This window comes from Schistocerca americana, chromosome 6 (genome assembly GCF_021461395.2).
Source record: "Schistocerca americana isolate TAMUIC-IGC-003095 chromosome 6, iqSchAmer2.1, whole genome shotgun sequence".
NCBI classification, from domain to species: domain Eukaryota; kingdom Metazoa; phylum Arthropoda; class Insecta; order Orthoptera; family Acrididae; genus Schistocerca; species Schistocerca americana.
In genome coordinates this window covers 157,423,684-157,449,001 of record NC_060124.1, presented here as the reverse complement: position 1 = coordinate 157,449,001, position 25,318 = coordinate 157,423,684, and the positions used below count along the sequence as shown (strand labels likewise).

The 25,318-nt window shown below is 41.0% G+C and overlaps 1 protein-coding gene across 4 annotated transcripts in view; it reads left to right on the top strand.

The window, feature by feature from the left end:
• The window catches only part of LOC124619335 (protein arginine N-methyltransferase 9-like), a 127,383-nt gene that overhangs the window by 81,411 nt on the left and 20,654 nt on the right, over window positions 1-25,318 (top strand). The gene's annotated exons all lie outside the window — the stretch shown is intronic.

The window sequence follows — 25,318 nt, the reverse complement described above, 5'->3', positions numbered from 1 at the left end:
CCCTCTAAAGCTTCCTCTAGTACCATGATAGTTATTCTCTGATGTCTTCACACATTTCCTATCATCTGTGGGAAACCTCCTCATTTGTTACCTTCTGAGTCCACTTAAGTTACAATGTTCTTTCAATAGGACCACATCTCAAATGCTTTGATTCTCTTCTTCTCAGGTTCCCGTACAGTTCATTGTTCACTCCCATTCTCAAACAGTGGTGGTTTCCAAACATACATTCTCAGAAAATTCTTTTTCAAATTAAGGCTAATGTTTGATACTAGTTGCTATATCAGAATAACATAATAACATCCAAAATACTGAAATGATTTATTCACAATGATACTGGTTCAAAATAGCACTTCACAATCCAAAGCAATTACACAAGTCGAAGGCACTCTAGTTCACATCCCAGATAGTTGAGACAGTATCCTGTTCCACAGGGTTCCTAGTACGTGCAGTCACTAGTCACAAGTACGAGCAAAGGCAGGCGTAGGACTGCTGCACGATGCTGTTGCAGTGGCCTATATACCGTCCTGGTAGTTCAGGAATATAGTATGTGGTGGCGCCAGGGGCCAAGTGGGGACTTGCTTCCATCTCGTGACACTGGCTCTCTAGTAATTGTCTCAAAATGCACTACGTGGCCAGTCAGTGAATCTATATGCCCGGTCTGTGTGTGTTATCTTTGCAGCTGTGCAGCTGGCCACGCTTTGTGCATGTCGACATCTGCCACTGTCGGCCGGTGGCTGAGTGATGGTGGATACCATACTCCTCCTCCCGCAGAAAGCTCAAAACAGCTGCTGGCGATGTAGGAGACATCCACGGGTTCTTCATCGGATACGTGTGGGAGAGTGGTGCAGTAAGGCCGAAAATGTCGTCGGCGATGGCGATGACAGTGAGGCTGGAAGACGTGCTGGGGCTCAGACGGCAGAGGCAGCTGGAGAAGCATCTCCTCATCCAGCCCCCACATTCAGGAAGGGCATTGTGGTGCAGGTGTGACGGCTGATGCCGAAGGTTGTGCTCCTGGTGAAGGTGGCCGAGGTCCAGACGGGCCCCGGACGCCAGGCATGGCTGAACTGCCCTCAGGGCTAGGAGACTGCAAATGGCCAGTGACCAGAGGCAGTGGGATGCCCGTGATGCCACCCACTGGAACCGGCAGGTCCGTAGCAAGTTGAGGAGAAATCCGGCTACGGGCCCGCAATCCGGCCATCGGTGAGGATCCGGCTGGCAGGCAGTCGACGGCTGCTGTGCCGACGGGGGACGGAGCCGATTAGCGTGCGGGAACGTGACCCTGTTCTAGATCTTTAAACAGAAAACCTTGCGGCCCTGCTGTCGGAGAATCACACCCGGCAGCCACTTCCGTTGGCGACCGAAACATCGAGCCTAAATGCCCATTCTGGGACAAAAACGCGGCACTGACAGAGGTGGCACCGACCTGGGCACTGGGAACAGAAGAGTGAGGAGTGTCCTAGGCTGTTGTTGATGCAAGAGCTAGGTGGGGCTCTTGTCACCAATTGGAGTAGACCTGTAAGAGCTGAAAAATAATGTGAGTGCATTAACCACGGAATGGTCCCAGAGATATATCTGTAGTTGCGTCTTGAAAGTCTGTATCATGCTTTCTGCCTCTCCATTGGAGTGAGGATGAAAAGGGGGTGTAGGAATGTGGCGGATGCCGTGGTGAAGGCAGAAGGTGAGAAATTCTTGGCTGCAGAATTGAGGACTGTTGTCAGTGACCATCACTTGAGGGAGGTGTTCTAAGGCAGACACAGTAATGGATGTGGTCGTGGCCATCTATGGAGAATGCTACTGCAGACCCACTGGAGATCAGGATCCTGGCTTGTGGCCTCAGCAACTGTGGAACTAGTTAGCGGGAAGGATTCCACCGCCGCTTCAGCTGCTTTGTCAATCTGAAAACAGAGAAGCTCTTCTTTATCAAATTCAGGATCGGGGCCCCAGGAAAGGCACGAGAGGGTGTGTGCACTAGCACGTTCTGAAGTACACTGGAAGTAAACATCGTATCGATAATGGGCCAGGAACAGTTCCCAGTGCTGCAAACGATGAGCCGTCCGGTCTAGAATTTTGGGGGCAGGGTTGAACAAAGCAATGAGAGGTTTGTGACCCATTATTAAGTGGAACTTAGTCCCGTACAGAAATGTGTGAAATTTCTTGTGTGCAAAGACAACGGCAAGAACCTCTTTCTCGATCTGGGAATATTTTTTCTGAGTGTTCAAAAACGTTTTAGAGGCATAGGCAATAGTGTGCTCAGAGCCACCGGGGAATCGACGTGCCGATGCCTGCCTCCAATGCGTCTGTGAGCGAGATGAGTTGCTGCCGTGAGTCGAAGTGGGCAAAGCAGGGGGCTGTAAGCAGCCGTGATTTTGAGGCTGGAAGGCAGTTTCACAAGATGGAGACCAAGTGAAAAGCACCCCTTTTTTACAAAGCTGGGAAAGACAAGCCACGGCTGTCGCTGCTACAGGAAAGAACTTCTGGTAGTAAGCCACTTTACCGAAATAGGACCGCAGTTGCAATAGTAATGGTAAACGTGAGAAAAATTGGCAATAGTAATGAAGATTTGTGCAGATGTACATTAATATATTGGTGTATAAAGTAGCTGTTTACTGCTACAGCGAGATTTGGAGAAGGGAGATTTAATGAGCCCGCATCAGTTAAAAATGGAAAATGAGGAAGATCTAGTAGGAAACAAGGAAGTAATGGGGTGAAGTGCATTTATGTACAGAGGAAGGCGTTACTGTTGCTTAAGTAGATACGTCATTAACTGTTTTTTGAAGCCGGACATGTTTTTAAGTTCTCTAATACAACAAAGGAGGTTATTCCAGAGTAGGATTCCTGCTACTGTAAAGGACTTCGAGAAGGTGACTGACCGATGTAGCGGAACAGAGAGCATTTCATTATGATGGGAACATGTGTTTCTGTCATGTTGTTCAGACATGAGCGTTAAGGACGAGGAGAGATATAGGAAAGTAGATGAGACAGAGTGCATGGAAATTTCTGCGTTTGTCTGCATGTAGCCATGACAGTTGTTCATATGTTGGTGAAATGTGATCAAAAAGTCGAACGTCACAGATATATCAGATGCAGGCATTCATGACCAGTTCCAGTCATTGTGAATTTTCCTGAGAGAGACCTTGTAGGATAATATTGCTGTAGTCAATGATTGGGAGTATAAGCGTTTGTACTAATTTCTTTTTCAGATCGAAAGGGAAGATTTTTGTAGGGCATGAAGGGATGCTGATGCTTTTTTGCACACTGCAGTTATGTGCTCTGTCCAATTTAGATATTCATCTATTATTACTCCCAAAATCTTTGCTGAGGGAGAGAAATTGGTTTGTTCCATTTAGGATTAGAGATGGATTCCCGATGTTTTGGGCTAATGAGCTTAGAGTGACCAACAAGCACCGCTTGGGTTTTAGATGGGTTGAGTTTTAGTCCTATGTTCTGTGCCCATTTTGATAGTGCATCGAGGCAGTATTGAAATTTTCAATAGATTTCTTTAGATTGATTGGTTTTGCACTTAGATGCAACTGAAGGTCATCAGCATACATGTGATATTTGCAATAGATCAGAACCGATGACACATCATTGACATACAGAGAAAAGAGTATAAGTTCTAATACTGAGCCTTGTGGAATGCCTGACACTACCTGCCACCATTGTGATTTTATATTCCCAGACAGGACACGTTGCTGACGAGACGTCATGTATGAGCAAAACCATTTCACTGCACTTGGTGAGAAATTTAGACCACTAAGTTTGTCAAGTAAGATGTTGAAGTCAACAGTATCAAATGCTTTGCTGAAATCTAAGAAGCAAATGATAGTCACTTCTTGTCTATCCATGGCAAGTTTCAGGTCATCTGTCACCTTTATCAATGCGGATGTTGTGCTTCGATGTTTACGGAAGCCTGATTGGTATTCGTCTAGTAGGTTGTTAGTAGTTAGGTAGTTGGTGAGCTGATTATGGACTATATATTCTAAGGCTTTTGATAGTGCAGGAATAATGCAGATGGGACAGTAGTCAGAGGGTGCTGTGGTAATGTCCTTTTTAGGCAGTGGCTTAATTTGTCCCAGTTTCCAGGCCTCAGGGAAAACACTTGTAATTAAGGAATCATTGAAAATGACTGTTATAGAGGGCAGTAGTGGATCAGTAATAAGTGGATAGTGATGCCATCATGTTCAGTAGATGCTGATATAATTTGCATGATGGCTTTCTTGACAGCACTGCAAGTGACGTGCTGTAGATAGAATTTTTCTTTTTGCTGCAGTCGTTAATCCCCATGAAGTAATCAATGATTCTCTGATTTTTTTCAATTGTGGTGGTAGGTAATGTGAAGAATTGGTTTAGTTCTTCAGCTGGGACCATGGGATTTTCTGCAACTTTTATTTTGCCTAAACCGAGACTACGGAGATTTTTCCACAGGATAGCTGGTCTACATATATTGTCAGTTAATGTATGGGCATGCCTGAGCTTAGCATTTCTCACCGCTTGACTGACTGTTTCATTTCTGCTTGTGTTCAGTATGATTTTCAGGTGTAGGGTGTATCTTGTATGCTCAATGTGCAGCATCTCTGAGATTCGTGAGCTGTTTTAGTTCATCACTCAGCCGAGGTGCAGGTTTCCTTTTTACTTTTCTGGTCTTTATTGGGGCATATTTGTCATACAGTTGAGTAATTTTGTTAGTGAATCCCTGAAGTTTTAATTTATGTCCATGAGAGGAGTAGAGGTCATTCCCCAAACTGTTTCCTGTGCCTCAGTTTCGATATCAGGCAAATTTATGCGTTTGAAGTCTTGGTATGTAGACAGTTTTTGTTTCTATCTAGGACTTCTAGTGAATACATCACGAAAATAATGTCATGGGCAGACATGCTAGGCACAGATATTTGAGAGGTGTGGATTATTCGGTTTGGAGATTTCATTGCGAGTATATCTATGAAAGTGTGACTGGTAGTCGTGTGATGAGTAGATGCCAGCTGAAGTAGCGTCATATTTGAGGAAGAAAGCACCCTCTTAAATTTCCCACTGGAAGGACTACTGTGCGTGAAATTAATGTTAGTGTCACCTGCTATAATTACATGTTCATATGACGATTCATGACTTGAGAGGGCAGTTTTGAAGCAGGCGAACCCACCTACTTTAGGAGGTTTGTAAAGGACACATATTAAGCACTTTCTAGTAAGGGATTTGATTTATTTGAACATATATTCCTCTTGTTTATCTACATTATAGTCTATCTACATTATAGTTTAGACAAGAAGAGAATAGAAGCTTTCGAAATGTGGTGCTTCAGAAGAATGCTGAAGATTAGATGGGTAGATCACATAACTAATGAGGAGGTATTGAATAGGATTGGGGAGAAGAGAAGTTTGTGGCACAACTTGACTGGAAGAAGGTATCGGTTGGTAGGACATGTTCTGAGGCATCAAGGGATCACAAATTTAGTATTGGAGGGCAGCGTGGAGGGTAAAAATCATAGAGGGAGACCAAGAGATGAATACACCAAGCAGATTCAGAAGGATGTAGGTTGCAGTAGGTACTGGGAGATGAAGAAGCTTGCACAGGATAGAGTAGCATGGAGAGCTGCATCAAACTGGTCTCAGGACTGAAGACCACAACAACAACAACAATCTACATTGTTGTCGAATGTATGTAGCACAGTAGGTGATAAATCAGAGTATATGTACGCCCCCTCGTCTGTTGCACCTGTCGTGCCTGAGAAAGATATAGCTGTCGTGGTTTATGGAAGTTGTGGGAACACCTGGTTTGAGCCAAGTCTCTGACAACAATATTACATGAATATCAGTAGTTTGAAATATATATTTGTACTTGTGAAAGTGAGCTGGCAGAGATTGAACATTTGCATGTGCAATATGCAGCTTCGTGTGTTCGGGTGTTGATAGCCCAAGGATGCTGCTGATGGATGCTTGTGGGTCATGGTTAGTGCTGGCAAGAGGGTCTGCCACGAGGAATGTGGAAGCGGAAGGCGTGAGGAGGAGGAGTGGGGTGGGGTTGGGGGGGGGGGGGGGGGGGAGTGTTCTCCCTGTTCTCTGCAGGGAAAGTGGCTGGAAGGGGGGGGGAGGGGAGTAGGTTCCTGGGGAGGCGATGGGACCTGTGGCCAAGGTCCGCGAGGTTTGCAACAGTCCTGAAAGTAGCCGTGTGCTGACAAGAGAGAGAATCTCACTAAACAAAACGGGAGTAATCTGCACATAACGGTTTTCAAGACAAGGACAGAGTTTGATATTAATGGCGCTTATGAGGATATTGTATTGGAAATTAAAAGTGGAAGTACGTCTAACTTGTGTAATAATTAACAAAATTACACAAGAAAACAATTAGAGATAAAAATAGTTATGTGGAGAAACGAAAAGTTGGTAATACAAATTATAACAAAATTACTTGAGAAAACAATTAGGGATAAAAATAGTTGTATGGAGAAACAAAAAAGTTTTGCAATATATTAGTTAAGTTATGGTTGACAATATAAACAATATAAACATACAGGTTAGTGGCTGCAAGATTTGACATGGTTTAGCTTCTAAAGCACAGGCTTTCGAGTTCATTAACACTCCAAATTGTTCTCTTTCTGTTTTTGGTCTTAACCATTATCCTGCCATCATTTGTCCATACGTTCTTTAGCCCAAATTTCGAAATCACGTTCTTCAAAATGTTAAGTCTTTCAAAGGTCTGATCCTCGCGTACTGTCAGACCCGACTTTGCGAGATTCTTCTTTGCTCTGAAGATTTCAGACCTTTTCCTATAAGAAACAAATTTCACTATTATATGTTTTGGTTTTGTAGAATCTGGTGACCTACAACCCACTCTATGACTTCTGTCAATATCACTCAGAGTCACCTGCACGCCTAGCTTTTCTTGGGCAGGGTTTATCACTAGTTCATCTGCATTCTCTCTGCTGCTCTCTGGAATGCCAAACAGTCTGAGATTATTGCATCTCTGATATTGCTCAAGCTCGTCCGACTTCTCGATCAATTTCTGTTCAAGCAGTCGTGCTCTCTCCTCACTTGCTTTTAACGATGTGTCCAGTGCATGGATCTCGCTCACATTCGCCTCCAGAGTTTTCTGTATTTTGTTATACTATAGTGACAGCATCAGTGATGGTTTGAACAATGAGCCCGAGCATCTCCTTAGTCTGCAGTGCGGCACTCACCTCAGCCTTCACGAGTGCGGCGATGTCAGAAATGCCAGGCAGAGCGGCCACACCTCCCGGTGTAGACTCCACCCCTGCGCTGTCGCCAGCCTGGCCGTTGGCTGCACTGCACGTTGTTTGGCAATTTTCTATTTTAAGTGCAATTCTGTGTAATTGGTACTCAGTTATGATGCAAAATATGACACTTGGCACTAGATATACGACTTCAGTGTATGTAGACTAGCCGAACTGCTAAAAAACACCTCCAGATTTCACATAAACTTGTGAGCCAAGCTAACGCACGTCACTCACTCGCCGCCATCTTGATATTTTTTCTTCGGTGTACAGATTGAACAGTCAGGGAGAAAGACTACATCATTCATGTCTTATACCTTTTTTAATTCAAGCACTTCATTCTTGGTCTGCCAGTCATATTGTTCCTTCTCAGTTCTTATACATATGATATATTGCCCATCTATCTTTGTAACTTATACCTATTTACCTGAGAATTTCAGACAGCTGCACCATTTTACATTATCAAATTCTTGTTGAAAATGTTCTCCACAGGGCAAGTTAAGCACTTTCTATTCAAATAAAGATATAATCATTTCTATTTATAATTTTAAACAAGATAATGTAATGGTAGATTTAAGTATGCAGATGGTGTAAGTGAGGGTGCAATAGGATGTACCCAGGAAGTTTTGTACTTGGTCTGGGATAAAATACAACTATTACTCTTACTCTGGCAGACACATGGCATACCAGGCTTGTGCAGCCCATCAGCTGAGACAGCCCTGCTATAGGTCATTTACTTACAGTAAACCCGGATGATTCTTAGGTGGCATGATTTCACTAGTAGCAATTGAGCACTAAAGGACTTCTGAGACATAACTTTTTTCCATAGTAAGTGTGTTTAGTAACCTGTTAAATGTATAGTACTACACTAGCTCCCAATGAGGACAGCAATCTGTTCATTTAGTGATGAAGTTTGTCTTATTTGAGGCATTCACTATATGAGTAGTGCATCTCCAGAGAAAGTGTCTCTGAGATATTGGAGGATAAAGATATACGGGAATAAAAAAGCACTATAAACTTTACAAACATAAATTTACTTGATATTAAAAGAGACAGTGGCACTTCACGTGTCCCATGCAAGACTGAATACATAAAAGAAACACTGGAGACTGAAACAATGTCTGAAATGGAAAATATGGACTTGTGTCAGTAGTCATATGAAAATAATTGCAAACAATGTAATACACAATATAACAGTTCCGTGTTTAGTATATCCATGCCTGTTCTTATAATGACTTCATTCACACAGAACAACTCATCATTGTCTTCAGACTCAGCATAATTTCAGCAAAACATTTTTGCTGTGTGTTTGCAGCACAAAGAAAATATTTGAGGAAACGGTGATGAATGGGAAGAATGAAAGGCAGCAGATCCAACATATCCTCCTCATTCTTTGAGTCCGTATTTGCATGTCACTGCTTGTAGACAATGTTTGTTCTAATAGCTGATGTACTAGGTTTCCTTTATGTGTCTTTGTCTAGTTAACTTCATATAACTATATGTCAGGAACAAGGCCTTGTTTTACATTTTAGTGAATATGCACGATCCCTTTTCATACCTAAGCCTCCAAATGTGTAGCCAATTCGCTCTGTGGCCATCAATGGTTTTCTTCCAGTTTACAATGGCTGTTTTCAATTTCTTTATGGATAACAAGTTAGTATGAATCCTGTGAACTACTTTAAATGGATTTTTCAGGATGAAGTGTGACATTATTATGAAAAGGAAAGTTGATACTCACCGTATAGTGGAGATGCTGAGTCACAGGTAGGCGCACGAGCGTGCGTGTGCGCGCCCACCACACACACACACACACACACACACACACACACACACTCTCTCTCTCTCTCTCTCTCTCTCTCTCTCTCTCACGACTGCAATCTCAGGCAACTGAAACCAGTGTGTGTGTATGTGTGTGTGTGTGTGTGTGTGTGTGTGTGTGTCATTTACTTTTGACGAAGACCTTACTGGCTGAAAGCTTTATATGTGACAGTTTTTTTGTTGTGCCAATCTGCAACTCAGCGTCTCCGCTGTGTGGTGAGTAGCAACTTTCCCTTCATAATATTGTTAAATGTATTTTTCTTCTTTAATTCTTTCACGATGGTTATCCAGTCATCTGGCAAATAGACATGGGTTGCTTTTCTGCCAGTTGCTTCTGTTATGCGAAAGTCACCATCAATTAGTAACTATGAATGCCCTGATATAAGAAATGTATAGCCTATGATTCTGTTTCTATACCTGGCTCTTGTAATAGTTACTTCGAAGCAACTCCCACTTTTATTTTCTGTGCAGCTGTTGGAATATAAAATCACATGCTTGCAATGTCTTGCCATTTCCTTGAGATGCTTCTCTAGGCATGTTGAGAGGTCTTGTGATCCTCTACCCTCTTCCGTTTCATCCTACATGTACACAAAACCATTCTTTTCATTAAATGAATTTATTCCAAAACTGTTCACTTACAGATTCCTTGTGCAGTATGCTACTGATGTGGACAGTTTTGGAAACGAGAGTGCCTTCTGCAGATCAGAAGTCAGTAGGTGCAAGTTATCTGAAATGTTTGTTGGATTTTACTTTGAATTCTCCCTAGCCTGTGTAGCTTTTCTTAAGAGCATGTTCCTTTTCTGCATCATGGACAGCAATGTAGCTACATTCTGTTCCATGTTAATTTCATCACAGAAACTGCACATGTGTCTTGACTGTAGCTTGAGCTGGAGATTAAATTTTGTTGAAAAGACATGGTGATAGAATTTCTCTTTTCCTGGTGTTTTATGTTCTTCAACACATTTCTGAATGTACATGCTGTACATTTGGGAAGTAGACAAATGTGGGTTTAAGTATTTTCTTTTGAGATTTTTATTCTGTATGTAATGAATTTGATAGGCTTGAAATTATTTTATACATTCCATAACATCCGTGTCATCAGTTTTATTGCCTAGGATCTTCTTGCTACAAGATTCAACTACAACATAAACGTCCGGCTTTGATATACAATGGTACAGTCGTCCATCAGATATCGAAATACGTTCAGAAAGAATGCTTTACAGACCTGGACACTTTGGTTTCCCATCTCTAGGAAATACTTAAATGACATTGATTTTTGATTTCCAGAACCATTTCATGGCCATCTCCTTTGCACACTGGATGATTGCACTGTTCCCAGAAAGAAAATACTTTGTTGTGAATAGTCATCTACATTCCAGAAAGAATCAAACAGTTTCTTAGATTGATCTTCCATTATTTTGCAGAGCATTTTAATCAACATTTGCATAATCTGTTGGTAAAAACGTTTTTGTTGACCAGTTGTCCTTTTCTGTTTATATACTCTTGCCCAGTGTTTCGGAGATTTTTCCTTTTATTGGTCTTCCAGGTTTCTACAATTCATGTATGTTTTCTTCTTGTCTGTTTTAATGGTGACTGACTATTCTGTATGATTTTCTCAGCCCTATAACAAATAATATAATAAAATAGCTATTACAAACACCAAAAGTAAAATTCAAGACAGATAAGTGCATTATATTGCATTAGCAGTTTCAGAACAGGTCATGTTGTTGTCAAACCATGTATACAAATGGTATAAGTGATAAAAACATGACCTATGTTTCGCAGTATGTTTTGAATTATGCTAGTTTACCTTCATTTTCTTCTTAATAGCAATCTCTGTACATAGTAATGATTATTTGGTGTAATGGAACTACAAAACACACCATATAGTATGGACTTGCTTCACTTGTCATCTGAAATGATAAACAACTGTTTCAGTTGCCAAGTAAAGTGCTCCCATCTGGCACCACGCATCTCAACCAGAGACTGGAAAAGATCCCGTAATGCAGAGTGTATTATGCTTCTGTTCTCAAAACACAATTTTTGTGGACTTAACACCACTTGTACTCTGATTACTTCATTTGCTGATCTTGTTCATATCTGTGGCTTTTAAGTAAGGACACTGTTAGAAGCAGAGATATGTTGCTGGTTTCCCATGTTCATCTGTTACTAACATTAGCTGCCAATATGAACAAGGATTATTAAACATTTTCTGGTCATCAAATCTTCTGCAAGCAAATGGCCATTTCATTGTTTCGACTATGAGCCACCATGATTAAAACCATGACCAATCTCTAGTTGGCTACATTATTTACACATTTACCCACCTGCCATATTTTTTAGTTGTAGCTGCCTAGAGTCAGTAGACATGGTAGGTTTTTTGAGATTATGTGTTTTTTTCAAGTGGGAGTGTCAGTTACTGCATTACCAGTCAGTATGGTATTCCCATCTGACCGGATTGTTGCGAGTATTTTTTTTTACACTGGCAGAGTCGCCTTCTTGTCACATTAATGTCTACACTTCTCCCATGTCATCAGAAAGCATTGTGGTACTACAAGATAATCGGTATTACAAAGAGTGGAGTTGTGTTCCATGTACACCCTGCAGGTAAGGGCTGGACATCTCAGAAGGAAAAAAAGTGTCATAACCATATTTTCCATGCTTTTCATTTAGGCTGACATAGGATGATGACTGCATGCCATAACATCCTAGAGTAATGAAGTCATTGTGGTTATACATTACAAATGGCTGCCTAATCAGACATGTTAAACCAACTACAAATGTCAAGGGGCTTTGAAGAGCCACATTCAGTTGTATGGGGAACTGCTACAGCCCCCTTACAGAACTGGATACTATGGCACTGTGGCAAAAGTAGGGAGCGCCTCATAAAAGATAATTGTCTCCTCTTGTTCTCACAGCAGGTGAGATCATTTATGGCATAGGATCTGAGTGACGTGCCTCCATTTCCAATCATCTCCAACTAATTCTCCTTTCCTCCTGAAAGCTAGTGACTCCGTCTTCTGGCAGAAGAGTTGAAGGAGAAGGAAGAGGGTGAAAGAAAAGGACTGGCAAGGTTTAGCAAATGGGGAGAGTTTGAAAAAGTTGCCCAGAATCCCAGGTCAGGGGAGACTTACTTAACAAGATGAGAAGGAAAGGCTGACCCTATCCATTAAGTCTCCCCTGGCCCGCGGTCCTGGACAACTTTCCCAAACTCTTCCCATTTCGTAAACTGCACCAGTCCTTTTATTTCTCCTCTCTTCCTACTCCTTCAACCCTTTTCCCAGAAGAAGGGGCCACTGGCTTCGAAATCTAGCAAATTTCTATACCTTTATAACATGTGTTTTCCTGCCGCCACTTGGTGAATATATCTAGCTAATTACATTATATTTTCAAAAACTGATTATTTTCATTGATACATTTTTATATTTGTATGAGTAAATGATCTAACTGATGATGTTAGTAACTCTCACAGGCTGTTCATGAGTGACACAATTGTATAGATGGATGCTGCATCATTAGAAGGTTATTGTGAAATTGGGGTGACCAATACTTAAGGTAATGAATAGCAGCTGATACTTGATGTAATGTCATGTACACAGGTAGGTGAAAAATTGTAATTTCGTTCAATTATATCATGTCCATGCAATAAGTCGGATCAGTTACAACAATCAGGCACATTGATATCCATCTGGAGAAACTGATAGGGAAATGAGCACATAGGTGCAGGTGTAGACAAGGCAGATGTGAAATTCATTGCAGAATCATAAGGAAATGAAACTCATCCACCGAGGTGGTCAGTTATAAAACACTCATTTCAACAATTCCTGAATATTGTTCGTCAGTATAGAACACTTACTAAACTGAGGTAATGAAAGGGACAGAACAGATTTAAAGAAGAACCATGTGATTTGTAATGGCCATGTTCCGTTAGTGTGGCACTATGTAAGTCTGCAGGCTTTCATGGCCGTTGTCACTCAAGTTAAAATCTTCTGGGTTGTTAGGCTGCGTCATGTTTCTTCTAAAATGTTCGACATTTCGACCCCTCTGCTGGGATCTTCCTCAGGATCTTTTGGTGTCCAGTACAGCTAGAACACTGTCAGAGACAAGTGTCATGTCCACTTATAAAGGGGGAGTTTTCTGGCGTTTGTGGAGAAGTGATAGTGTTGGTTAAAATTCATATGGCTACCATTGGTGGGCCATGGTCATAGACTCATCTCCTGTGGATGTCATTGGTGGTCATCGTCATTGGATGGAAAGGCACTATTCTACACTTATGCTGGAGAAGGGTTATTGGTTGAAATGCCTGCTACTGCTATTGGTTGGTGATCATCAATGGCTAGATTCGAAATGGACAGAGCAAGAGAGGGGGGAATGTTTACCCAAAATATTATTGTCCACCGAGGTGACTTGCAGCACGTTGTTTATGCCACTCACACACCGCGGCCGCTTATTTACTTCCTTGGTGGCGGGGAGCCACGATGCTGGAAGCCTATAGCCGTCCTCTGTATTGAAATTAGATGCATTCTTAGAAATTACAACTGCTTCTCGGACCTTTCTTCTATAAATGTTTGTTTCTTTAGCCAGTACACATATGTTATTAAAATCTATGCCAGAGCCACAGTTCTCGTGATGTTCTGCTACTGCCGATATTGCACTTTGTTTTAGCCGCATGTGCCGTTCGTGTTCCTTAATGCTTTCTTTGACAGCTCTTCCCGTTTCGCCTATATACACTTTGCCACAGCCACATGACACTTGATAGACGCCTGCATCTTGGAGGTAATCAGGTGCATCCATTTTCCATCAGAAAAAGTTTTTTATTTTGTTTTGACTAAGGTTGGTTGGTTTGGGGAAGGAGACCAGACAGCGTGGTCATCGGTCTCATCGGATTAGGGAAGGATTGGGAAGGAAGTCGGCCGTGCCCTTTCAGAGGAACCATCCCGGCATTTGCCTGGAGTGATTTAGGGAAATCACGGAAAACCTAAATCAGGATGGCCGGACGCGGGATTGAACCGTCGTCCTCCCGAATGCGAGTCCAGTGTCTAACCACTGCGCCACCCCGCTCGGTGTGTTTTGACTAAACAAAGATGTCTGAATACCATTTTTCTTTAAAATTCTGCTTATGCGGTCAGTGACCCCAGAAACGAACGGTAATGTGACGGAGTGAGAAGGCAGTTCCTCATCATTCTTATTAACAGCATAAATATTCCGCCTAAAAGCCCTGTCGATTGAGTAACTATCATACCCATTTGCCTTCAATGTCTTCTTTAAAAAATTCAACTCCGATTCTAAGTTGTCGTCATCGCTGATACGGAAGGCACGTGAAGACAGAGTGTTGAGTACTGCTTGCTTCTGGGCTGGGTGGTGGTGCGAAGTGGCATCTAAATACCTGTTTGTGTTAGTCAGCTTTCTGTACACTCTGTGACCTAGAGTGTTATCAGATCTTTTGTATACCAACACATCTAGGAACGGGAGACTGACCTCACTCTCAACCTCCAAGGTGAATTTGATTTTGGGATGAATTCCATTTAAGAAATTGTGGAACGCATGAAGTTCTTCTTCGCCATGTGGCCATATAACAAATGTATCGTCCACATAGGGGAGCCAGCAAGAAGGCTTCAAAGGAACAATACTTAACAGTTGTTGCTCAAAATGTTCCATAAAAACGTCAGCTGCAACTGGCGAAAAGGGTGAGCCCATAGCAAGGCCGTCAGCCTGTTCATAGAATTCACCATTGTATTTAAAATAGCTCGAATGAAGACATAATTCAATTAAGTCACAAACATCTGGAGCAACATTCTCTCTTACGATCTCCATTGTATCTGATACTGGGACGTTAGTAAATAACGATGTCACATCGAAGCTAACAAGAATGTCACCTGCAGATATCCTCAGTGTGCGTATAATTTCTAAAAAATGTTTTGAATCTTTTATAAAAGTATTTGTTTTACCAACTAGATGTCTCAGTTTGCCAGATAAATGACGTGCTAAAAAATAAGTCAGCGAGTTAATCCCACTGACTATAGGCCTCAAAGGAACTGATTCTTTATGTATTTTCGGTAGGCTGTACATTCTGGATGAGACAGGTATTCGAGGTGTTAGATTCTTTGTAATAGAGCTGTCCAGTCTGGAGTCTGATATCAGGTTTTTCACTTTCCGAATGATTCTGTTTGTCGGATCACTTTTTAACTTGCGATACACAGGATCAGCTAGTAGTTGTTCCATCTTCCTGTGATAATCCACAGTGTCCAAAACAACAGTAGCATTCCCCTTACCCGATTTTGTTACAACAATGCTTTCATTTCTCGTGAGTTCAATAAGCGATTTCCTTTCTCGCGCTGATATGTTGCTTTTCGGAGGTTTCGATTTCCGTAGAACTCTTGACACATCTTGTCTTACTTCTTCGGCCTGCACCTTCGGAAGATGAAACAAGGATGCTTCAACGGCACTTACGATTTCTTCAACAGGTATTCTCTTTGGTGTAGCTGTGAAATTCAGACCTTTGCCCAGAACTGAAACAGCTGCTTCATCGAGTACTTCTGACGAGAGATTCACCACTACTCGCTTCGTATCCACTGTAGCGTCTTCCTTCTGAACTGTAACTGCTAGCTTCTCAAACTTCTCTTTTTGTTTCATAGCACTGAAATCCGAAAACCTCATTGAATGGTCAAACGTTATTCTGTCCACTTTATCCCAGTCCTGGGGTGAGAGAGTTGCCACCAGTGAAAAATGCACATCAATTAAAACGGAGCTAACATAATTCAAGGCTCTGCGTATTTGCTGGATTCTTTCATGGAGAAGTGCTTTGCTGGCCCTTTGGTAGATTCTCCTGGCATTCACTGTCTGCACATGTTGGCTAATTCTGGCGAATGTGGGAATAACATCCTTATCACGGCACCGAGATAGAAAGGCCAAATCGCATAGTAATTTACCTCTTCTTCTACGAAGATTCTCCAGTCTTCTGATGGTGGTATAAACCTCTTGCCCATACAAGTGTTTTATGTAAGTCGGCAGGCTTTTGTGGCCATTGTTACTGAAGTTAAAGTCTTCTGGGTTGTTAGGCCGTGTCATGTTTCTTCTAAACCGTTCGATGTTTCGACCCTTCTGCTGGGATCTTCCTCAGGATCTTTTGGTGTCCACTACTGCTAGAACACTGTCAGAGACAAGTGTCACGTCCACTTATAAAGGGGGAGTTTTCTGGCGTTCGTGCTGGAGAAGTGATGGTATTGGTTAAAATTCATATGGCTACCAGTGGCATCTCCTGTGGGTACCGTTGGTGGTCATTGTCCTTGGATGGAAAGGCACTATTCTACACTTATGCTGGAGAAGGGTTATTGGTTGAAATGCCTGCTACTGCTAATGCAAAGAACACATTAAGGAAGACAAATGGCACATGCAGCTAAAACAAAGTGCAAAATCAGCAGTAGCAGAACATCACAAGAACTGTGGCTCTGGCATAGATTTTAATAACGTATGTGTATTAGCCAAAGAAACAAACATTTATAGAAGAAAGGTCCGAGAAGTGGTTGAAATTTCTAAGAATGCATCTAATTTCAATAGATAGGACGGCTATAGGCTTCCAGCATCGTGGCTCCCCGCCATCAAGGGAGTAAATATGCGGCCGCAGTGTGTGAGTGGCATAAACAACGCGCTGAAAGTCACCTCGGCGAACAATAATATTTTGGGTAAACGTGCCCCCTCTCTTGCTCTGTGCGATTCAAATCTAGTCACTGATGAAGACCAACCAAGCATTTCAACCAATAACCCTTCTCCAGCATAAGTGTAGAATAGTGCCTTTCCATCCAATGACAATGACCGCCAATGATATCCACAGGAGATGAGTCTATGACCATGGCCCACCAATGGTAGCCATATGAATTTTAACCAACACTATCACTTCTCCACGAACGCCAGAAAACTCCCCCTTTATAAGTGGACGTGACACTCGTCTCTGACAACGTTCGAGCAGTAGTGGACACCAAAAGGTCCTGAGGAAGATCCCAGCAGAGGGGTCGAAATGTCAAATATTTTAGAAGAAACATGACGCGGCCTAACAACCCAGAACATTTTAACTTTAGTGTGGGACTGTCACAGAATTCTCAACAAGCTTCAGATGGAGAGTTGGTTATGATTTTCAAAGGTGAGTTGCCAATGTGTTGTTGAGACACACAGTCAGTCAAAGTATAGGCTAATAAGTTTATTCATCTGCAGCTAGGATCACAAACTGCAATTCACTTAACAGGAACAAAAAAAGATATATATTCATTTAAATAACAGAAGTAAGATTGTTGTTGTTTTACACTATTTTAGTTTCACACTCCTAACTAAAAATCCTTAGATGAAGTTTGGATTGTCAAGAGGAAGAATGTAACAGCTTATTTTCAAACTCAGCCGTGCAATCTGTCAGATATTTTATATCATTATTCAAGTGATAAAAATTGGAAAAGGCCCATCACTTGGTGGTGGTGATGACTGTGCTGCTGCTGCTACTGCTGCTGCTGCTGATGATGATGATGATGTAAGAGACTGAGAATTTTGATTGCTACATTAATGAAGATGATGAAGATCATTTTCTCTTGCTTTTCTGTAACTGTGGACATATTCATTCATTCTGAACTGTAACAGATTGTTTACAATAAATATCACAAAACACTATGCATTCTTTTGACATGTGTGAGAAACACATGTGAATCTAAAACTGAATCTAATTTCAAGTCCATTAATTATGTCTCCCCAGACAGAAAACCTTCAATCTACAGTTTTTGCATTAAGTAACGCCGCTTTCTATATTCTTCCATTCTTTCTGCACACTGACTGTGAAAGGAGTAGGGTGGATCACAATTTAAACTAATACATTGTTTAGCCTCTATCACACATGGATGTACAGGGGCATGTGGATTGCTAGTGCAGAGTTGTAGAATAGATATGAAGCTTTGTGGCAGACTGTGACTGGGAGTCAAACATGGGACCTTTGCCTTTTGTGGGCAATAGCTCTACTTACTGAGCTATCCAGGCACATACCATGACCCGCCCTCTCAGCTGTACTTCCGGTCTAGCAATCTTGATAGAAAGGATACTGCAGCGACATGGCTTATCCATAGCCTGGGATATTGTCTCCAGAATGAATCTGTAAGGAAAAGCTGTAGTCCAGCTGAAAAAGAGATTCAAACACTTCAACACAGCTTTTGCTCTGTGTAAATCTATTATAGATTCAGTAATAGACTTCAAACAACAACAGAAAGAATCTCCACAATTTCAATTAAACGTCTATTAGGGATTTCAATGGACAGCTCAGCGAAATCAAAAATTCAAGAAAACATCAGAGGTTCACTTGGCTCACAAAAGAACAAATAAAAATGATGAGAGACTGGGTGTTAAAATTACAAACAACTTCAGTTGGAAAGACCACATAGATAATATTGTGGGGAAGGCGAGCTAAAGGTTGCGTTTCATTGGCAGGACACTTAGAAGATGCAACAAGTCCACTAAAGAGACAGCTTACACTACACTCGTTCGTCCTCTGTTAGAATATTGCTGCGCGGTGTGGGATCCTTACCAGGTGGGATTGACAGAGGACATCAAAAGGGTGCAAAAAAGGGCAGCTCGTTTTGTATTATCACGTAGTAGGGGAGAGAGTGTGGCAGATATGATACACGAATTGGGATGGAAGTCATTACATCAAAGATGTTTTTCGTCGCGGAGAGATCTATTTACGAAATTTCAGTCACCAACTTTCTCTTCCGAATGCGAAAATATTTTGTTGAGCCCAACCTACATTGGTAGGAATGATCATCAAAATAAAATAAGAGAAATCAGAGCTCGAACAGAAAGGTTTAGGTGTTCGTTTTTCCCGCGCGCTGTTCGGGAGTGGAATGGTAGAGAGATAGTATGATTGTGGTTCGACGAACCCTCTGCCAAGCACTTAAATGTGAATTGCAGAGTAGTCATGTAGATGTAGAGGTAGATGTAGATTAACTTCTGCAAAAATTTTGATGTTAAAATCATCTGCATGAAGTTCCTTAAATACGCAAAAAATTTAAAACATAGAAATCACCACACCCCACTTTCATCGATTTTCAGATAGACCATTTTGTTGTCTCCAATAAACAAAGAAATAGCAAACATATGAACACTGAAGGGATTCTTTTGAGCCAGATTACTAAGATTACCATCTACTGGAAATAAAGGTCAGTCCCTCTTTAAAAAAAAGAAATAAATAAAAATAAAAAAAGACCATCCGCACAGATTTGAAACAAAAGTTTCCAGTGAAATTCATTTAGACAGAAATTCTCATGAAGTTAGGCAATCAAATACCATAAATTGAAGGAACTTGCAGATATACTGAAAAGCACTGTGACACTAGGCAAACCCCCAAGAAAGAGAAAGCACAGGTGGTGGGAAACCGCCTGTCATTAGATAGTAGAAGACAGAACACAAACATGGAAAACTACCATTAGCAATAAAACCCCAGAAAAATGGCAAGAAAATTTAAAGATACAGAAAAGTTCATCCAAGGCGATACAAAGAGAAAAGCAACTTAAAGAAATTGAACAAGATTTTATCAAGAACAACATGAGAAACTTTTACAGAATTTTTAGAGAAATCGTAAGAGGGTATAATCTGTGCTTCCACTAGCCTGGTGGATCATGGGAAACCGACATGAAAAATAACTGTCAAATTTTAGCCAAGTTCTTTCACTGACTTTTCAGCTGACAGCCCCCAGTAGAAAAACTAAGTTTTGAAAATCTCCCATCCAATCCCTATTCAAAGCCATCATCTCTTAAGGAACTATAGGAACTAATCAATTCTTATATCAGACATTTAGGAAACTGAACAAATACATGTTGTTGTTGTTGTGGTCTTCAGTCCTGAGACTGGTTTGATGCAGCTCTCCATGCTACTCTATCCTGTGCAAGCTTCTTCATCTCCCAGTACCTACTGCAACCTACATCCTTCTGAATCTGTTTAGTGTATTCATCTCTCGGTCTCCCTATACGATTTTTACCCTCCACGCTGCCCTCCAATACTAAATTGGTGATCCCTTGATGCCTCAGAACATGTCCTACCAACCGATCCCTTCTTCTAGTCAAGTTGTGCCACAAACTTCTCTTCTCCCCAATCCTATTCAATACCTCCTCATTAGTTACGTGATCTACCCACCTTATCTTCAGCATTCTTCTGTAGCACCACATTTCCAAAGCTTCTATTCTCTTCTTGTCCAAACTAGTTATCGTCCATGTTTCACTTCCATACATGGCTACACTCCATACAAATACTTTCAGAAACGACTTCCTGACACTTAAATCAATACTCGATGTTAACAAATTTCTCTTCTTCAGAAACGATTTCCTTGCCATTGCCAGTCTACATTTTATATCCTCTCTACTTCGACCATCATCAGTTATTTTACTCCCTAAATAGCAAAACTCCTTTACTACTTTAAGTGTCTCATTTCCTAATCTAATTCTCTCAGCATCACCCGATTTAATTTGACTACATTCCGTTATCCTCGTTTTGCTTTTGTTGATGTTCATCTTATATCCTCCTTTCAAGACACTGTCCATTCCGTTCAACTGCTCTTCCAAGTCCTTTGCTGTCTCTGACAGAATTACAATGTCATCGGCGAGCCTCAAAGTTTTTACTTCTTCTCCATGAATTTTAATACCTACTCCAAATTTTTCTTTTGTTTCCTTTACTGCTTGCTCAATATACAGATTGAATAACATCGGGGAGAGGCTACAACCCTGTCTCACTCCTTTCCCAACCACTGCTTCCCTTTCATGCCCCTCGACTCTTATAACTACCATCTGATTTCTGTACAAATTGTAAATAGCCTTTCGCTCCCTGTATTTTATACCTGCCACCTTCAGAATTTGAAAGAGAGTATTCCAGTCAACATTGTCAAAAGCTTTCTCTAAGTCTACAAATGCTAGAAACGTAGGTTTGCATTTCCTTAATCTTCCTTCTAAGATAAGTCGTAAGGTCAGTATTGCCTCACGTGTTCCAACATTTCTACGGAATCCAAACTGATCTTCCCTGAGGTCCGCTTCTACCAGTTTTTCCATTCGTCTGTAAAGAATTCGCGTTAGTATTTTGCAGCTGTGACTTATTAAACTGATAGTTTGGTAATTTTCACATCTGTCAACACCTGCTTTCTTTGGGATTGGAATTATTATATTCTTCTTGAAGTCTGAGGGTATTTCGCCTGTCTCATACATCTTGCTCACCAGATGGTAGAGTTCTGTCATGACTGGCTCTCCCAAGGCCATCAGTAGTTCTAATGGAATGTTGTCTACTCCCGGGGCCTTGTTTCGACTCAGGTCTTTCAGTGCTCTGTCAAACTCTTCACGCAGTATCTTATCTCCCATTTCGTCTTCATCTAAATCCTCTTCCATTTCCATAATATTGTCCTCAAGCACATCGCCCTTGTATAAACCCTCTATATACTCCTTCCACCTTTCTGCCTTCCCTTCTTTGCTTAGAACTGGGTTGCCATCTGAGCTCTTGATATTCATACAAGTGGTTCTCTTCTCTCCAAAGGTCTCTTTAATTTTCCTGCAGGCAGTATCTATCTTACCCCTAGTGAGACAAGCCTCTACATCCTTACATTTGTTCTCTAGCCATCCCTGCTTAGCCATTTTGCACTTCCTGTCGATCTCATTTTTGAGACAAATACATGCAGAATGGAAATGTTTATTAATTCATCCTCTTCACTAAAGAGGAGATAACACCAGTTTGAATAACTACAGGGGAATTTCACTGCACCCTGGAGGGTACAAAACTTTTACAAAGGGAGGCCATGACGGGATCACAGATTTACTTAAAACTTTGTACACCTTTAGTAGGGTATTAAAATTACGTAATGTGCAAGTAGTAAGGTGCACTACTCTGGCAATTGCAAGAAAATCCCTGAAGTCACCAGTCATAAGAGGTCATTGTGGTCAAGCAGTTGGCACTCATGTGTTAAAACAGCTCATGGAGGAGGCAGTGGTTCAAATCCCACTTCCGATTACTTTCATAATCAACATTCTTTTCAGCACTGGTCACATTATTTAATTTATATGACATTTGAGAGATAATATAATGAAAAAAATGAGTCTTTGCATGAAGTTTCAGTTTATGTTTTCTGTGTCTGTATGACGAATATCTGCAGTGTGTGATGTGTAGAGCACATCCGATGATTAATTCTACAGTACTCTTGTGATCTGGCAAATTGTGACTTACTATATTACTGATTGTGAAAAATGTCATTTGGATCATTATTTATTGAAGTTTGACTTGGGCTTTCCAAGCCTGTCCTCATCTTGGAAAATTTAATTATAAATAGTAAATAGTCAAATAAAACACCAAATTCACAACAATTTCATGAAAAAGCACGTGTTTTTTTTCATTCTGTTACCTCTGAAATGTCATGTAAATTAAATAATGTGGCAAGTGATGAAAAAATACTGATTAAAAAAATTAAGTGGTAGGGGGATCCAAACCACCACCTCCTCCATGACCCATTTGCAACACGCGAATGGTAACCGCTTAACCACAACGACTTCTTACAACAGGCTCCTTTGCCCAGATACAGCAGTTTCATAACAGACACTTAAAACTTGTAATCTTACCCTCCCACATACCACTATTAAATTTCTCTTAGTCTCTTCATAAAGCTTTGAGAGGCATAAGTGTTACGAAAGAAAAACTCTTTACTTATCTTCATTTTCTCTTCTTGTTGGCTCCAAGTCTTGTTTCTAGGGGTACATTCTTGCAGCTGAAATTTTGATTTAATGTTGTGGGCTCCTTATGACTAAATAACTGATGAAGATTTGTCTGTATATTTCTTGAATTTTATTCTTCATCACATTATTAAATATCACACCGTTTTTTCAATTTCCACTTAATATTACAAATTACATTGTTAGTATCGATCATATTTTTTTAAAATATGTCTGTCTCCATCTGAGGCATGCCTATTACTACTAACACCCTGCGGTACTCACAGTATTCCAATGAGTTTACAAAGCAAAAGAGTTTGCAAACTTTCTTTACAAAAGAAGAATCCCTGCCAATATACATCACTACTTTGTAAATGAGTCCAGAAATAAATTTTATAATTATCGTTAGATTGTTCAATTAATAATATGAATTTTAAATATACCAGAAATTTTGTTATTTCAAATATTTTTAAAATAAGAGTAATTTTAACTGTACATGCAGATTACTAACAAATTAATTTCTTCTTATGTCTGTGTGTCTGTGTATGTGCGGATGGATATGTGTGTGTGTGCGAGTGTATACCTGTCCTTTTTTCCCCCTAAGGTAAGTCTTTCCGCTCCCGGGATTGGAATGACTCCTTACCCTCTCCCTTAAAACCCGCATCATTTCGTCTTTCCCTCTCCTTCCCTCTTTCCTGATGAAGCAACTGTTTGTTGCGAAAGCTTGAACTTTGTGTGTATGTTTGTGTTTGTTTGTGTGTCTATCGACCTGCCAGCACTTTAGTTTGGTAAGTCACAACTTTTCTTCTGATTTTCTCGAAATTACTACTTGCACATTATCTTGTCTTATTGGCCCACTAACAGTTTGAAGTAATCTGTGATCCCAACGTTGTGGCCTCCCTTTTTTAGAAAACCCTGCTAAATCAGCTGGGAGGACAGGTAGACCCATTAATATGAGAGTATCAGGTAGGATTTCGTGAAGGGCAATCTTGTATACCCCAGATATGGAACCAAAAGGTGATTTTGCAAATAAGAAAATGTAGAAACAAAATGGTAACTTTGACTTTAAAAAGATTTTTGATTTGATAGATAAGCAAACGTTATTCCATATTTTAGAGGAATTCAAAATTAACAGGAAAACAAGGTCAGTTATTCAACAGACATGAACAGTTACAGCCTCCGAAGACAAGTTCGTGTGTTTAAAATCTTGTCATGTGAGAAACTTAAGAAGCATTTCAAATCGATAACAGTGTCCACCGAGGAGATGAACTCTCCTCCCCTTCATTTATCATAATTCTGCAAAATTCTGTGAAGACATGGGAAAAGGGAATTTAGCTCAGGATTAAAAAAGAACAGAGAATCGACTTGAAGTGTCTGGCTTTCACAGATGATCTCACTATTCTTACAAACACTAGAGGAAACCCAAACTTGCCCTGGAGATGCTTCACAAAAATTCACAGAAAACTGGCATACACAACTCCAACGAGAAAACTCACTACATGGAAAGGAAGCTTGCAAATACACTGAAGTATCAAAACTCGTGCGCTAGTGCCATGCACATATATAGATGGTGGTAGTATCATGTACACAAGGTATAAAAGGGTACTGCATTGTTTGACCTGTCATTTACACTCAGGTGTTTCATGTGAAAAGGTTTCCAACATGATTATGGCTGCATGATGGGAATTAACAGACTTTGAATGCAGAATGGTAGTTGGGATAGTTTCATTAGAGTTTCTGTTTTGGAAATCATTAAGGAATTTAATATTCCGAGTTCCACAGTGTCAAGAGTGTGCTGAGAATAACAAATTTCAGGCATTACATCTCACCATGGACAACACAGTGGCCGATGTCTTCGCTTAATGACCGAGAGCAGTGGTGTTTACATAGAGTTGTCAGTGATAACAGAAAGGCAACACTGCATGATGTGAAATAACTGCAGAAATCAATGTGGGATGTATGATGAACATATCTGTTAAGACCAATTTGGCAAAATTGGGCGTTAATGGAGTCTGGCAGCAGATAACTGTCATGAGTGCCTTTGCTAACAGCATTACATTGCTTGCAGCACCTCTCCTGGCCTGGTGATCACATCGGTTGGATCGTAGATGACAGGAAAAAAGTGGCTTGGTCAGATGAGTCCTGATTTCAGTTGGTAAGGGGTAGCGTCTTTGATTCATAATCAAAACGTCTTCGGTCCCGGGTTCGATCCCCGCCACTGCCTAAATTTTGATAAATAATCAGCATTGGCGGCCGAAGACTTCCGGCATAAGAAGTCAGTCTCATTCTGCCAACGGCCTTGTCAAAGAGGGCGGAGGAGCGGATAGAGGTTCAGGGCACTCTCTTGTCCAAGGGGTGGGAAATTGCCTCTAAAGGTGGAAGAATCAGCAATGATCAACGACATGAGGATGCAGAAGGCAATGGAAACAACTGCATTAAAGACACGTAACGTGTATCCACAGGACATGTGGCCTGTAATTGAAGAAGTGTCATGATGATCTCTCCATTGGCAAAAGATTCTGGAATAGTCCCCCATTCGGATCTCCGGAAGGGGACTGCCAAGGGGGAGGTTACCATG